Genomic DNA, 16,412 nt, shown 5'->3' on the forward strand with positions numbered 1-16,412 from the left:
GTCAACAAGCAAGAAACAGTAATCAAATTCAAGGAGAAAAACTAAAGAAAACTGACAGCAAAATTTGGTCATCATACCCTCTTATTCATGTGTCTCCCATATACTTCAACTTCAGCTCCACAGTATGCCTATCCACTTTGGAAGTTTCCCCTATGGAAGCAGTCAATAGATAATCTTACCCAATAGTGAGCTGATAAATGTTTAACAACTAGTTCCTCTTTTTCCTGCCAAAAAACATATGCAATTTTAATACTTCCTTAAGTCTAGACATTGTCAAAATAATAAATTATGACCTTATTGTGGTATTATAGTATTTAACAGTGTTCTGTTTAAATACATAAATTTAATGATCAGTTCTCATGAGCTGATTTGAGCTGGCTCTAGAACACGCCTGATCTTACAATATGAATTACCACATATATTTTCAATTCAGTCTGCATGACTCCTAAACATTTCTGAACCAAGAGGATATTACTATATTTGACAACAAAAAAGGTGACTCTTCAGTCCTGTCATGCATTATAAAACATTCCAATTGAAAATACATCTTTTTGGGTGGCGTAGTGGCGTAGTGGATAAAGCACCGGCCTTGGAGTCAGGAGTACCTGGGTTCAAATCCGGTCTCAGACACTTAATAATTACCTAGCTGTGTGGCCTTGGGCTAGTCACTTAACCCCATTTGCCTTGCAAAAACCTAAAAAAATACATCTTTTTGATCTATATCTGCCTTGATAATAATATTCAAAAGGTGACTATTTGTATACAGAGAATAATGGAAATTAATACAGAAAAACAGTTCTCTTTTAACAAATCATTAGGATTGATCCAATATTACATAAATATATATTACTTTTATTAAAAAGAAAGTTCAAAGAAATCTATATGTATATAGATTTATTTGATCTTCCTATTAAATATCTCCTTTGATCCTTTTTATATTTCCAACTGCAATTTTTTTTCTAAAATATATGATAAAATGGATAAATGATGGTAGATTTTGTTTGGTTTCAATGTTTTTTTTTAAAACCCTTGATTAGTTTTCCTTCCACATTATAAGTTAAAAATGATTATTGTACAAAAAGATTCTATTTTCAATAAAGATATATTTTCTTTTTTTTTTAGGTTTTTGCAAGGCAAATGGGGTTAAGTGGCTTGCCCAAGGCCACACAGCTAGGTAATTATTAAGTGTCTAAGACCAGACTTGAACCCAGGTACCCCTGACTCCAAGGCTAGTGCCTTATCCACTACGCCACCTAGCCACCCCAATAAAGATATATTTTCAATTGGAATGTTCTCTAATGACAGGACAAAAAGAGTCAACTTTTTTGTTGTCAAATTGTATGACCAGGAGTTCTAATAATGCTTCAACTAGAAGTTCCAACTCAGATCACAAAATAAAACTGATCTTTAACTTAAATTGTAAAACCATGAAATTTTAAGAGTAATTGGGAACTTCAGTCATTCTGGGAATAGAAAAATTGCCCAATACTGGGTTATATAGAAGATAATACATTTGCAAGTTAATGTTGAGAAATCCTCTTGAAAAAAGTGATAAAATAACAACACACATGGAGAGCTTATATCAGTGATATGTTTTCAGGTATCTAGATAACAAAACATTTGTGATTTTATGTTCAAGGTACCTGTTGGGACATTATAGAACTCAAAAGTGGCTGATTGTTTTGTAGCATGCAATAGAATTTTCTGATACACCTTCCTTATAACCCACTTCCAGTGTTTTATAGCCATCAACCTTCTGTATTACCATAGTTTTTTCCCTCAGCATAAATATTCCTTCCAAAGAGTTATTTTCTATGCAAGAAAAGTATTAAAATGAAATATTGCTGAAGCCAAAGGCTGAGAATAGTAACTACATCTTTTCCTTTTGTTTCCATTTCCAAAATGACACTCTCGCCATTTTAAAAATTATCTAAAAACATATGTAAACAATCATAAATTCCAAAGTTCTTTTTTAATTGGACAGACTTTTGTGGTGCTTTTAATCAGTTTCACTCAGTAGATCTTTATTGCATCATTCTCTCTTCCATGCATGAACTCTGAAGTCAACATCCATAATGGACCTTCATTGAAATTTATGGACATTTAAAAAAAGTATTGTCCCCATATATGACTTTCTTCTTCCTAAGTGATGATTTAAATACTGGACTTACTGGTCCTGTGATTCCTTAGTTGTGTTATTGAGTTGGTCTAATATATACCTGTGTCACAAGGTCACGGACAGAATTTCTGAAGAGCAATACTGATCTCTGTAGTCAATGCAGATTCCTGAAAGTTGGGTACTTCTATAAATTAAGTCTTAATCTCTCTGACACCGTATCACTTCTTCCCAAATCTAATAAGCTTAGTTCAACTAAATATTAAATTCACTATTTTGTTTACCTATTTGGACTCTACAAAGTTGAAAACCCATTCATTCACTTTACTTCAATTCACAAATGTGTTAAATGGGTAAGATTAGAGTATAAAATGCATAGGCTACAATTCATTTCTTAATCCTATCAAATTATTGTCTTTAGAGTTTTAATATGGTCATTTTCAATTGCAAAAATAAATAAGAAAAGCCAATAGCATTTATCATATTATGATTATTTCATCTATTATCTCACATCATACCACCAATCTTCCCAGAGTATACTGCTTCATATGTCTGTCATTCCCATAAGTGATCACAAAATTACAACCATCCATGTTTATTTTTGTAAGGTAGAATAAATAGAGAGGTTCAAAACCAACTAGACAAGTCTGGAGCAAGATGGAGAAAATTCCTATCCTAGGTGTGGACACCTAAAAGTCCTCCAAAGCCAGTGACTAAAGCAATAAAGGTTGCCAAAGACCTAGGGTACCACCACTTTGATTGTGCCTTTTTTCTACCACAATGAAAAGGAGATAGGAGAAGCTATTTAGCAAAAGATCAGGAAGACATTGTGAAATAAGAGGACCTTTTCATTGTCAGTAAGCTCTGGAATAACTTCTTTGAGAAGGACCTCATGAAATGTGCTTTCTAAAATAGCTTGAAGGATCTACAGTTGGACTGCTTGGATCTTTATCTTGTTTATTGGTCTATGGGTTATAAGGCAGAAGATGATGACTTACCAACAGCCCAGAATGGGCTGATTATTGCCAGTGAAATAGACTAGAACACATGGGAGGTCATGGAGAATCTGTTGAGCAAGGGACCCATAAAAGCTATAGGAATTTCTAACTTCAACCACAAACTGAGAGAGACTTGAATAAGCTTGATTTATGATATAAGCCAAAAAACAACCAGATAGAGAGTCACCCATTCCTCACTCAGGAAAAGCTGATCAGCTATTGTCATTCCAAAACTATCTCTGTGACAGCCTATCATCCACTTTGGGGCATGAAAAATGTCTTCAATGAGCCCATTATTTAAAAAGTTGAAGGAAAAATACAAGAAATCTGAAGCTCAAGTTTTGATTTGATTTCACAAAGAAATGTGACAGTAATCCCTAAATCTGTTACACCAAGTCAAATAAAAGAGAACTTCCAAGTGTTTGAGTTTCAACTCACAAAAGAAGACATGGATGCCCTCCTCTTGAATAGGAATCTCCAATTAGTTCAATTTCCTAATGCTAAAAAATCACTATCTTTCAATATTGAATACTGAGGATGATCTCAACTGGCCTTGCTCTGTCCTTCCCAGCTGAGTGTATAGAAAACAATCTTAACCTCTAGAAATCTTACAAGTACATAATTTTCCTGTATGTTTCAAAATAAAATTTCTCCCAATCTACTTTTTCTCTTACTTTCCTAGATCTTATTTTTAAGATTTTGTATTGATTTTAACATAGCAAACTTTTCCCACTAAGAATTGATAACTTAGAAATTATTATAAATTATTTTTTACATAATGCCATGATAACTTTTGCATCAGTATTTTTCAAACATTTACCACAAAACAGTCATATTTTCAAAACTAAATCAGGATTTTGCTATTCTCTGAAGGTAGCAATGCATATATGATCAAAATAGTTGAAAGAAAGCATTGGTTCTGTGAGTCCTATCTCCAGTTGGTTTCCATGAAACAATTCTACATTATTATTTACTCAATTCAATCACACATCTAAAATCAGTCTTGCTCAGCAAATAATCTAAATTATTCTATACTTCTGAAGAGCAAAATCTGTGTGTGTGTGTGTGTGTGTGTGTGTGTGTGTGTGTGTGTAAATATAAACTATCCCGAATTAAAAGAAGACTAAAAGAAGAATTCTTGGGGCAGCTAGGTGGCACAGTGGATAGAGCACTGGCCTTGGAGTCAGGAGTACCTGAGTTCAAATCCAGCCTCAGACACTTAATAATTACCTAGCCATGTGGCCTTGGGCAAGCCACTTAACACCATTGCCTTACAAAAAAAAAAGAATTCTTCAAATTTCCTAAATTAGCATAATTCTTTACCTGACTTTGTTGTTTCATACCTGGGCATCAGTTTTATAATATTGATTTTAAATCATCTTAATATATATATATTTTATAAATAACTACAGCAAATAAATAGCAACAATATTTTTGTAGTTCTTAAATTTTACAAACCCTTTCCTCACAATTAACATATGAGTCAAGCAGCAAAGTTTCCATCATTGTCACTTTACTGATGAAAAACTTAGAAAAATACTGTAATTAAGGTCTTGTGGCTAGGACATGTCACACCCAGAAAAACAAACAAACAAGAAAGAGAAAGAAAGAAAACTTCCAAATATGGAAAATTAAAAGACAGATATAAATATGCATATTAATGTATAAAGTATGCATATCATAAAGATACAATATAAAATTTGTAGCATTATTTATACAAAATTATATCTAATTTATTACATAATGTATTTTTACAAATAGCATCTGCCATTTTATTCCTGAAAAAACATCTAGATCCAAATCCCTCAGTTGAAGATAGAAGGAAAAGGATTAGGTGCAGAATTTCTTTACAAATAAATATTTATTTCTCTCTGTGACTAAAAATATTCCTTTTATCAGTTTTTCATGAGTCTACTTTCTGAAATATCCACTATATTTGATTGTCATACAAATTAGCTTTTATATTTTCATTCATTATTATCTTTTATAAATCTGCTTACATAGATCCATAACTTTTAAAGTAAAAATGTGATCCTAGCTAACATTTTGAATAAAGAGAACATGAATACATTATATTTATTCCAAGGAGAACTCAATTAAATATTTCTATAAATCCATTCTTTCAATAATTACTATAATAGTTGGCATTATTACAAATAGCTGCATTGAATCAAGAGAAGGATAGAAAGGAGTTTGTCTTGAGTTCCTGACAAATACAGACCACTTAAATGAATTGTGAAAATACAACAAGAAGAAATGAAGCTTCATTGAGACAGGTTAGTTAGATTAAGAACTTGAAGAACGTTTTGTACAGGAAGAATTAGACTTTTTTTCTTCTTGGTCATAGAAGACAGAAGCAGGAAAACTGGGCCAAAATTTCAAAAGAGCCAATTTTGGTCAATTCGGGGAAAAAACTTACTAATTTTTCAAGCTGGGCCAAAGTGGGTTAGACAGGAGATGATGGGTTCCTTCTTTGAAAATGCTCAAATAGATGCTGGAATATTATTTTCAGTTATATTATAATGATAATTTTTTCTATGTAGGAGTTATACTAGATGACATCAAGGTCCCTTTCAACTCTCAAATTCTAATTTTATATATGTATATATAAATGTTAGAAACATATTTCTACAGTGGCACTGTCCTCAAAAATCAAGCTTTTTTATCTCTTATCACAATTATCACAAAACACTAAAGGAGAAATTTTGAAACTCAAAAAAGATTATTAAAATTAAAAGCAAAAAAGTAATATAACTAGCTTTTTTGAAAAAGTAAATAATAATAAAATGATGCACTTTAATATTTGTAAATAACTTTACAAAATTAATTCATTTAGTCCGACAATAATTCTGTGAAATAAATGCTATTGTTATCCCTACTTTACAAATAAAGAAACTGAAGCAGACAAAAGTTATGTGAATTGCCTGGGGTGACAAAGCTATTATGTGTCTGAGGTCATATCTAAACTCAGGGCTTCCTGGTTCCAGGTTTAGTTTTAGTCACAGTCTTGCCTAAGTACCTCCATAGGCCATAATTTGAATTTTTTAAAAGGAATAACAAACTATCAGTGTCAACAATTTGAAAGAGGGAAATTACTAAATGGCAGTAAATCTAACAATCTTAATGAAATGGAAAAATGCTTAAATAATTACAAAATTTCTAGCTTAACAGAAAAAGAAACAGAATTTACCTCTGTAAAAGGTATTTAACAAGCCACAAATGAATTTCTACAGAAAATAATTCCCATATCAGATGAATATACAAGTGAATTCTAAACAATACTCAAAGAACAGTTGATTTCAATATTAATGAGGTAAAAATCATCCTCAGATTTAAAAAAATAGCACTTGAATCTATTATATTTTCTTTTTTTTTGTAGCAATTCTTGCAATGTTCCTCTTTAAATAGCATACCTAAATCCATTTTTCTAAATACTATAGGCAGAGCTATGGCCCCAGGTAAAATGAGGGGCCGTGATTATCTTCCTACCTGCTACTTAATCTCTGCAAAAAAAAAAAAAAATTAAAAAGGGGAGGGAGGAATTTGAAGACGTAGTTTATGATACCTGTCATAGTTTGTCAGCCAGATTATTCTCAGAACTGCCTTTACTAACACTTCATGTCACTTCTAAATATTCTTTTACTAAAGCGGAGAAGTTTCACTTTCCCTTAATTGTTTCTCCCTACAGCTTACCTTTTTGTTATTTTCAAGGTTTTTTTTTTAAGGATTTGCCTTCTTAATAGTTACAAAATTTACACAATGACTCCCTACCAGGAGATGCCTGTTCTTTAGAAATAGGCATATAGAAATAGTTTTATTTGGTCACCACTTTATCACTGTCACTGTTTTATTCATTATGAAATATAAGCCAAGAATTTGGAAATTTGTAGGATTGTAATTTGTTTTAAGTTAAGCTAACATAAAGAATGATGAAGTTACTACAACTTCAAATAGAATGGGTGCTCCTTAAGAGAATGAGCTGACTTGTCATTTAGCACTGTGATTTGCACATTAAATAATTAATGCTTTGTGGGGAGGGGGACTTCTGGGCCATATAACCAACAAAATGACTAGAAATTTTCTTTAATTCTCAAGACCTCTCAAAATTCCCTCAAATAAAAATAATGCAGAAGAGATAAATTAAGGCATCCCCTTAAACTAAATCACCAAAAATTCTGATGAAGTAAACCTGATGTATTAAGAACAGAAAAGGCTAATCCTCAATCCCCAATATGCACCTTCTTTCCCATTAGCCCCTCCATCATAATAGAGTAGTCTGATGGCACTCAGGGATTTTTGCTCTGGGATGCAATCGGCATTCTTTAACTGCTACTACAGTCTCTCATCACACTACTCCTGATTTCACCTCCCCATTCTGTAGATATATATAATCTGCCTAGGGAGGCAATCAGCTACCACTAAGTAATGTACACGCTAAGAATTAAAGAACAGAAGGTTGCTTGGACAGGTTGCTAGTATGTTGTCAGATTATACCAGACTTTAAGGAAAAGGTATTTTAATCCAGCTAGAACCAGTTTTGTTCCCTCAGAGGGATCCTGGAGCAGGGCCTGAGGAAGTGAGGGTAGTGAAAAGTGAATTCTGCAATTTTGGAAAAGAGTGAGATAGCTTTGAAATTCAATCCTGGGGAATTCCCCAAAAATCTAGAAGGAGCAAGAAAGTAAGAGGAGAATATAAGGGGAAAAAAGTTGACAGTGCCAAAGATCTCAAGAGAAAAAAAATAGTTAAAAACCTTAACAACCTACAGATTTATCAAAAGAGATGCTTAAAAAAAGGGAAAGTGGCCTCTAAGACATCTAAAGAAATTTAAGTATCTTTTATCTTTTATAAATATTGCAAGACAAAGTAAATTTATCAAAATTTGATTAAGTAGAAGAGTTAGTGGATTCTCAAGAGATTATGGAACCACTGCAGTATATTCCCAAGTGGTTCAAGCAAGAAATAAGAATTGTGAATTCAAATTATATAGCCTGCAGAGCAAATATAATTGGCATAATAAAAAAACTTGAATCTGAGATCTAGTAATTCCAAAAAAGAAATGAGATGAACAACTGATTGGAAATAAAAATATACAGAAGTGAAAGACAATTTAGAAGAAAAACAAAAAAAAGATATCAAAAGAACATAAAATCCCTATATAAACAAAGCATAATGATATCAATAAGAATGCATAGGGCAACTTAAGGATCATAGTTCTATCAGAAAAACAGGAAATAATACAAGAAAATTGTCCAGAATTTAACACAGAAAATCGAGTGCTAATTTAAAGAATACGCAAATTACAACCAGAAAAAAAAGATAAGCTCCAATATCTAACACACAGAGTAGTTAAATTTAACAATTTCAATGTGAAATAAGTTTTACAAGAGGAGAAAGAAATTCAAAGAAATTTCAGTTAGCACAAGGCTATTATCCACCTCAGAAGGGAATGAAATTATGTGTTCCAAAGGCAAAAGTTCAAGATGCAACCTGAAGTAATATAACTTACAAATATGAACATAATCATTCATGACAAAGATGGATTTTTCAGTAAAATGTATATGATACATCCTCTCTCTAAAATGTGAACGATGATTTGCTTTTAAAACAACATAGACAACAGTAACATAAAAAAGGCAAACAAAATGGCAAATAAGTAACAAATTAAATTACCCCAGGGGAAAAAAGGGGGAGTGTTAGAAAGATAACTAAATTTAAAACTAACAACAAAAATAGTACAGCATTGTGTTGCTGTCTGTCCTTCATTCTCAAGGAGGACATGATGTCAGGGAGGTGATGCCATGACTAGTGTGTGAATTGAATTTGAGTGAGGGGGTTGTGTTAAGTCACCAGCCTTACTTTGTCTTCCAGAGCCATCTGGATCCAGTGGACAAATATGAATCAGAATGACTGAAGATGGCTCTGGATGCAAGGCAATCAGGGTAAAGTGATTTGGCCAAGATCACACAAGTAGTATTACATGTATGAGGCTGGATTTGAATTCAAGTTCTCCTGACTCCAGGGCTGGTGCTCAATCCATTATTGATCCTTTCAGAGGGGTCAATAGAAGATATGATTCCTGTAGACTCTCAAGAAAAAGGGAGACTAGGGAAAAGAAGTAAATGAAAAAATGAGGAGAGGGTAGTAGGATTGACATAAGATAAGAGGGGATCATTTCAATTTAGTTGGTGAAGGGGATCATACTACCAAAACTCTCATGGAGGGAAAATTATTCTGGAATGGGAGCTGGCAACCTTAGTAATAAGTATTATTTGAGGAGATTGAGGTTTAGGAAAAAATGTGAATACTTTTACTACTTCTAAGTGTTGTGCCTACATGGAAAATATCCTGTCTTAGAAGAAGGAGAAAGAACTTCTGAGGAGAATCAATATCCTTAAGAATGGGAGGCAATGAAACAAGAAAAGAGATTTCTTTGCAAATGAGAAGAGGAAAAAAGATCACAGGGAGGGAAATGGGTAATAACCATACAATTAGGGACATGAAAAATTCTATCATGAAAAAATATTCTATCTGCTTTATTTCTAAGTGTGAGATAATAGAAAAAAGCAAAAAAGGAATTTCAAAGCTAAATAATAAATAAACTAGAGGAGGAAACTTAACCTGAGTATTTAGAACCTTATGGAAGAAATAAGTAAATATTCATACTATGAATCATAAGATAAAATTATACAACTTTAAATCAATTTTACCACTAGTTGCCATACTACTTTTCTATTATTTACTTCCTAATTGGTCTTCTTACCTCCAATCTCCCTTATTTCCAAAAATTTCCTCACATTACTGCCAAATTGGTTTTCATATCATAACAGCTCTAATACTATCATACTGCATTTGAAAGTTCAGTGTCTTTTTACTGTTTCTGGGATCAAACAATAATTACCCTAGGGGCATCCTGGTGGCACAGTGGATAGAGCACCAGCCTTGGAGTCAGGAGTACCTGAAATCAAATCCGGCCTCAGACACTTAATAATTACCTCACTGTGTGGCCTTGGGCAAGCCACTTAACCCCACTGCCTTGCAAAAAACAAAAAAACAAAAAACCATTAATTACCCTTTTCAAAATTCAGAGTCCTCAATATATCACTAGTCTTTCTCTCCAGAAAGATTTTACTTTATTTCTCCCTCACCCACTATGGTCATGAAATCATATTTCTCCCTTTGAGTCTTTGCTCAGGATGTTTTCCACATCTTCCTCAGCCTTTCCATTTGGAATTATTAGTTCCATTCTGTGTCCAAATCAACTGCAGCCACCTGCCCTCTCTCCTTGTTTAATTCACCAAACTACTTGTGTGCAAAAAATTATTTTATATTCATTAAAGACAAATATATATATATATATATGTATATATATATATATATATATATATATATATATATATATACTTTGCATATAGTTTGTTTTTATCCATGTATATGTTGAGATCCTCCCAGTCCTCCATAGATTCTAAGATCCCTGAGACCAAAATCTGTTTTTTTTTATTTGGAGTTTAGGACAGGACTTGGAAATAGAAGGCATTCACACAGTACTTATTGATTTGAAAATCAAAAGTTTGACTTTCTCTGCAATGAACTACTGTTTGAATTGATAATAGCTTTTCCCAAAAAAAACCTTGTTCAAATATTCATTAAGGTTCTAATTCAAATCTCTGCATTTCCTATACACATATGATTGTCCTTATAGTCTCCTTATGCCTGAACTAACCTGTGGTACCATGGAAAGTTACTAAAACATGGAAACCAGAATCATAACAAATTCATGATCATATAGCACCTTTCCCCCTAATTGAGCATAAGATGCCCCAAAGGGGTAGTTATTCTCAGGATCCAGCTCAGAGTTATACTCTGCAGTACCATCCCTCTAAAACTATAGTACAGAACAAATATCCTTTCCACTGTGCCTTTTATTTTGTCCTAATTTTTCATTTGAATTATAAATGATAATAGTGTATATAAAAATATATGAATAGAAATATATATATAGATACATACATAAATATATATAAATATAAACATATGCAAGTATATATCTCATTCTTCACAAAGTTCTTTACCTTTCTCTCAGGAAACAGGTAGAATGTTTCATCCTGAGACCTCTGGAATCATAGTTGGTGATTATCTTGACCAGAGTTCTTAAATCTTTCAGAGTTGTTTATGTTCTTTTGATTCTGTTCATTTCATTTTGTATCAGTTTAAGCAAGTCTCCCAGTTTCTCTGAAACCAGTACCTTCTGAATTTCTTACATAATAGTGTTCACATTCATATTCTATAACTTGTTCAGTCATTCCATAATTGAAGGGGACCTCCTCAGATTTCAATTCTTTGTTACCTCAAAAAAGAAACATAAATATTTGGTATATTCTTATAAAAGGTTTCTTTTGTTTAGGATTAATTATTTCCTTAATATAATCTTCATGCTCCCCTTCTTCTCCTCTTTCTCCTTTCCCTCTTATTTTCCAGTTGAATATGTTTCTTCACACACTTATGTGTGCTTGTATTTTTTCCCTCTTTTGATCAATACAGGTGAAAATTAAGCAATGTGTCACTCAATGACTTCATCTCTTTCCCCTTGTTCATACACACTTCTATTTATACATCCAAGTTTCCTTTCCTTTCTGCACTTCTCCCCACTCGATTCCTCTTCCTCAACCTTTTCATTTTTTATACTCCCTCAGAGAGTGATGATGATGATGATGATACTAGGATGATCATGATGATACTAGGAAAGAGGAAAAATATATTATGCCGCCATATTTGAATAGAAGACATTTTTAGTCATTTATTGTATTTAAAGTATTACACTTACTTTTTCTACTTCTCTTAACTCCTATATTAGAACTTCAAAATTTCTGCATGGCTCTGCTCTTTGCTTTAAGAATGCTTGGAAGCTCTCTATTTTTGCCTGAGGGCAGGGTCAAGTTTTTTGGATCTTCATATTGTTTCCTATCCTTTTTATATGCAAATGGTTATCCTCAAAGTCATGCATACTCCAAGAAATACAAATGAAATTACTTAAAGTCTCCTATCTTTTTACTAAGTATAAAATTATTCACCCACAACTAAAATGGTTTCAATCCCTACAAAGTTGTAAATGCCACTTATCAGGATCTGTATTTCATAGTATTTTCACCTGTATTTCACCATATACTTCATAGTCTATGAAACTTGTCCCTAATAATTTACAAATTTTCTGGAGTCTGAAAAGGGTTTATTCTTGCAAAAGATTAGATCTTCATCATTGCAATATAATTTTTTTTAATGATCTATGTCCATAAAATCCCTAAAGTACCTGTTCTAAATCTTTAGGTCCCTCTTTCTAATCAGGGAGTAGAAACTTCCTCTGAGATTAATTTGTAGTACACTCTCCACAAATGGCCTTAAAGCCTATTTTAGTAAAATAAAAAAAAGTGGCTGTCAGGAGCTTTCTCACATCTTTCTCTCAATATATAAGAACTTTTTGTGTGTACTAATGATCACCTCTTCCTTGTCTCCAGTCTTTGAGCATAAGACTATCTCTGATTTCAATCCATCTTTCAGATAGCTAAAATAATCCTGCCAGGGCCACTAGGTGGCATAGTGGATAGAGCACGGGCCCTGAAATCAGGAGTACCTGAGTTCAAATCTGCACTCAGACACTTAATAATTACCTAGCTGTGTGGCCTTGGGCAAGCCGCTTAACCCCACTGACTTGCAAAAAAAAAAAAAAAACTAAAAAATAATAATCTTGCTAATACATATTTTTGACCATGCTTTAGTGACTCCCTAATTACTTTAGGATTAAAAATCACACTCCTTTGCTTCTCTGACTCTAATTTTTCCTTCCATTCTTGTTTCACAGTACTTCCCTTAACACTCTAGCCAATTTGGCCTACTGGTTCTTGTCCTACCTACTTCCACCTAGGTATGTACAAGTCATTTCTCAAGCTTAGAATATACCGGTTCTACAATTTCTCCCCATTGAAATCTTTGCCTTTCATTTGGGCCCATCTCTTGTGCCAGGTCTTCTATGAAGCCTCTTCTGATTTTATTAATTAAAATTCTCTCTTTTCATCCTCAAATTGTATTAACACATTTTGACCTTTATATTTTTTAAAAAGTACTTCCTCTACTATACATGTTATTTTGACTCATATTCAATTGTTTTTGTACATATCTTCCTATTGGAATATAAAGTCTTTTTGAACAAAGGTTGGGACATTTTCAACTTATATAATTGCTGGGGTCCACTTCACTCTAATCAAAAATAAAAGGCCTTGGGGCAGCTAAGTGCTACAGTGGATAGAGCACCGGCCCCAAAATCAGGAGGAACTGAGTTCAGATTTGGACTCAGACACTTAATAATTACCTAGCTGTGTGGCCTTGGGCAAGCCACTTAGCCCCATTTGCTTTGCAAAAAAAAAAAAAAAAACAGGAAAAAAAAGGCCTGGACTTTCCCTTTGAATCAATCTCTCCACTCAATTAATGTTAAGAAACAAAATGAGTCCTGATATTCTTGTCAAGTAAAATTTATTTTTGATTGAAAGAACAAAATCCATCAATCAAAGGTATCAAATAAAATAGGTGTGAAAAAATCTCTAGACACTCCAAACGAATCAGTCGATCAATTATAGCCTCAGATTAGAAGCTAGAAATGTGCTTCATCTATTTGAAAGCAGTGAAATGTTTGGAGACATTGAAATGAAATATAATAGGAATGATAAAATAGAATCAATCACAACCTATGTGTCTTGGATAAAACAGCAAGTCATTTGGGGATCAATAATCTAACATCAGAACACCTTAGAAGTGATATAGTTCTAACCAAGTTCTGAGAAGTAATCAATTGAGTTGTGCAGGGAAGGTGGAAAAGAAAGTCTATGCCTCTTTCTCTACCCTTTTGAACAACTTTTTAAACTTCAAAAGATCTGAGGATTTTTATTTCATATTGGAGGCAGCAAGAATATCTCCAGAATAGCAGTAATTTCAGAAGTGTTTATACTAGGAGAAAAATAAGATGTATTAGGGAAAGGGAACCCTACAAGGGCCCATTAACCTTCAAATCTCAGCAAAGAACAGCATCTGAGGAGAAAATCATGATAATACCAGAAAGTAAAAATTATGTCTTATCCAACTAGGAGTTGTGAGTATTACCCATTTCTCACATTTGCTTTCTAAGCTCCAGCCCATTTTCCCTTGAACAGTGCAGATACCTTTGGGAGAGTAAGATCCAGACTTATAAGGAAGCTATTGTTCTTTATTATTTGCTGTATCTCTACAAAAGCTAATTGATTTTTGATTAGTTAATTAATGCTAGGGAGAGATCAACAAAATGATACTGGGTAACACACTGAATAGAGTGATGATACTAGAATCCCCAGTCTCTCAGAATTCTTCCTATATTTTGGAGATAAAAATAACCAGCCACTTCCCCCTCCCCTAGTGATCCAACTTGGAATTGCTAGAGGGTCTTGACATAGTGGACCTAGCGTAAAATAGATTTTTCTCTCATATCTTTTACACATGATAGACATTCATATATGTGCTTACTGAATTGAATAGTCTGTTTTAGATAATAAGTTTCTAAGTATCAGAAAATATTTTATTGTGGATCTTTCATTATACCTAGCATAACATCAGGGTTTAATAAATGAACTGATGATGCTGAAAATAATAATGAGATAGTCTTTCAATCTGATAATTTTCAAGATTGATGTGTCCCAGTATCAGGGAATTTTGGATGTTTTTGCTTTTTTCCTCTTTAGGTTTTTGCAAAGCAATGGGGTTAAGTGGCTTGCCCAAGGCCACTAGGTAAGTATTAATTGTCTGAGACCAGATTTGAACTCAGGTACTCCTGACTCCAGGTCTAGAGCTCTATCCACTCTACCACCTAGCTTCCCTGGGAATTTAGGTTTTAACCACCTCATGTTATCATGAATCATAGAGCTTAATTAACTTACACACATTGACAAATGTTTTCAGCCCTGCCCTCTGACTCCAAATTCTAGCCTTTCTTCACTAATTATGTTGGAATAAAAATCACCATTATTGTTATTGAAAATATTCATCTTTCAATACCACTTCATGTCCTATTACATCCCCCACCAAAACCATCTGGTAGTACCATCCCAACCCTCAAATCTCAGTTGAATCTCCAAATAGGGAACCAAAAATAAAAAGTCTGTCTAGCTTAAAAACAACTTTCCTCTTCTCCCCCACCCCAAAAAACATATTGCTTTGCTTCATTGAACTTTTTAATACTGATCAAATATTGACATGACTAAGAGTCTTCTCTATAGACATTTTCTTTTGGTACACTATAAATTGAAAACATTTTCATTCTTACAATTATTGTTCAGGGATTTACTTAGGAAACAAGGCAAGCACCAGCAAGTCATTCCAAGACTGTGCCATAACCCAGAAGTTGCAAAACCAAGAATAAACTACACTAAAAACAATTATATAGAACAAATGTTAGGCACAAATATGTATAAAACCCAATATATTTTGGAGAACACTTCTAATAAAACAAAAGAAAGATGAAAAAATAAGTCAATTATCTGTTCAAATCATCTGGGCGGATAGGTGGTGATGTAGATAAAAGTACCAGACTTTGAGTCAAGAACACTCATTTTTATAAGTTCAAATCTAGTCTCAGACATTTACTAGCATTGTGATACTGAAGGACTCATCTATCTGCCTCAATTTCCTCATCTGTAAAATACTCTGGAGAGGAAAATGGCAAAACTCTTCAATATCTTGGCTAAGAAAACTACAATGGGGTCCTAAAGAGTCAGAGAAAGCTGAACAGTATTCAAATCATCCCATTTTACAGAGTAGGAAGCTATAACCAATGTCACACAGAAAATGCTGATTTTTGTTCAAGTCAAATGTTCTTTCTACTAGATTTGCTCTATGAATATACTTAATCCACAATATAGACCTTTGGCAAAAAAAAATGCAAGAACGATTTGCTTCAAGTGTGGAATCTTCCCAGTTAAATTACTTTCCTTTTCATTCCTTACTCATTTTGTACATTTATTTACTAGTAAGGTCAAAGAAAGCCTTTAAGAGCAAAGTCATAGACCAGAGGTCATTGATTCCTTACATTACACTGAAAGGAAAAGAAGAAAATAAATGACTAAGAAGAAGAATTTTGAAAATGCTCTGACTAGTTTTTGGACAATTGAAGAAGTTTACGTTTAAAAGGTGAATCTTAAAAAAGGAAGGAGAAATTAACTCCCAATTAGGTTTAAAAAGTATTTTTTCTAATGATTCCTTTGTGGACTAGAATAGATAAAGAAGGA

The 16,412-nt window shown here is 33.1% G+C and overlaps 1 long non-coding RNA gene and 1 pseudogene across 1 annotated transcript in view; one reads left to right on the forward strand and one right to left on the reverse strand.

Annotated features, from left to right (window-relative positions):
* LOC141498031 (uncharacterized) overlaps window positions 1-11,227 on the reverse strand; it is a 185,793-nt gene extending 174,566 nt beyond the window's left edge. The window contains exon 1 of the long non-coding RNA XR_012471526.1: window positions 11,184-11,227. This is a non-coding gene — a long non-coding RNA (uncharacterized LOC141498031). The remainder of the gene's footprint in view (window positions 1-11,183) is intronic.
* On the forward strand, window positions 2,774-3,649 carry LOC141503485 (1,5-anhydro-D-fructose reductase pseudogene; annotated as a pseudogene).
* Window positions 11,228-16,412: the final 5,185 nt, after the last annotated feature.

The sequence above is a fragment of the Macrotis lagotis genome, chromosome X (assembly GCF_037893015.1).
Source record: "Macrotis lagotis isolate mMagLag1 chromosome X, bilby.v1.9.chrom.fasta, whole genome shotgun sequence".
In the NCBI taxonomy this organism is placed as follows: Eukaryota; Metazoa; Chordata; class Mammalia; order Peramelemorphia; family Peramelidae; genus Macrotis; species Macrotis lagotis.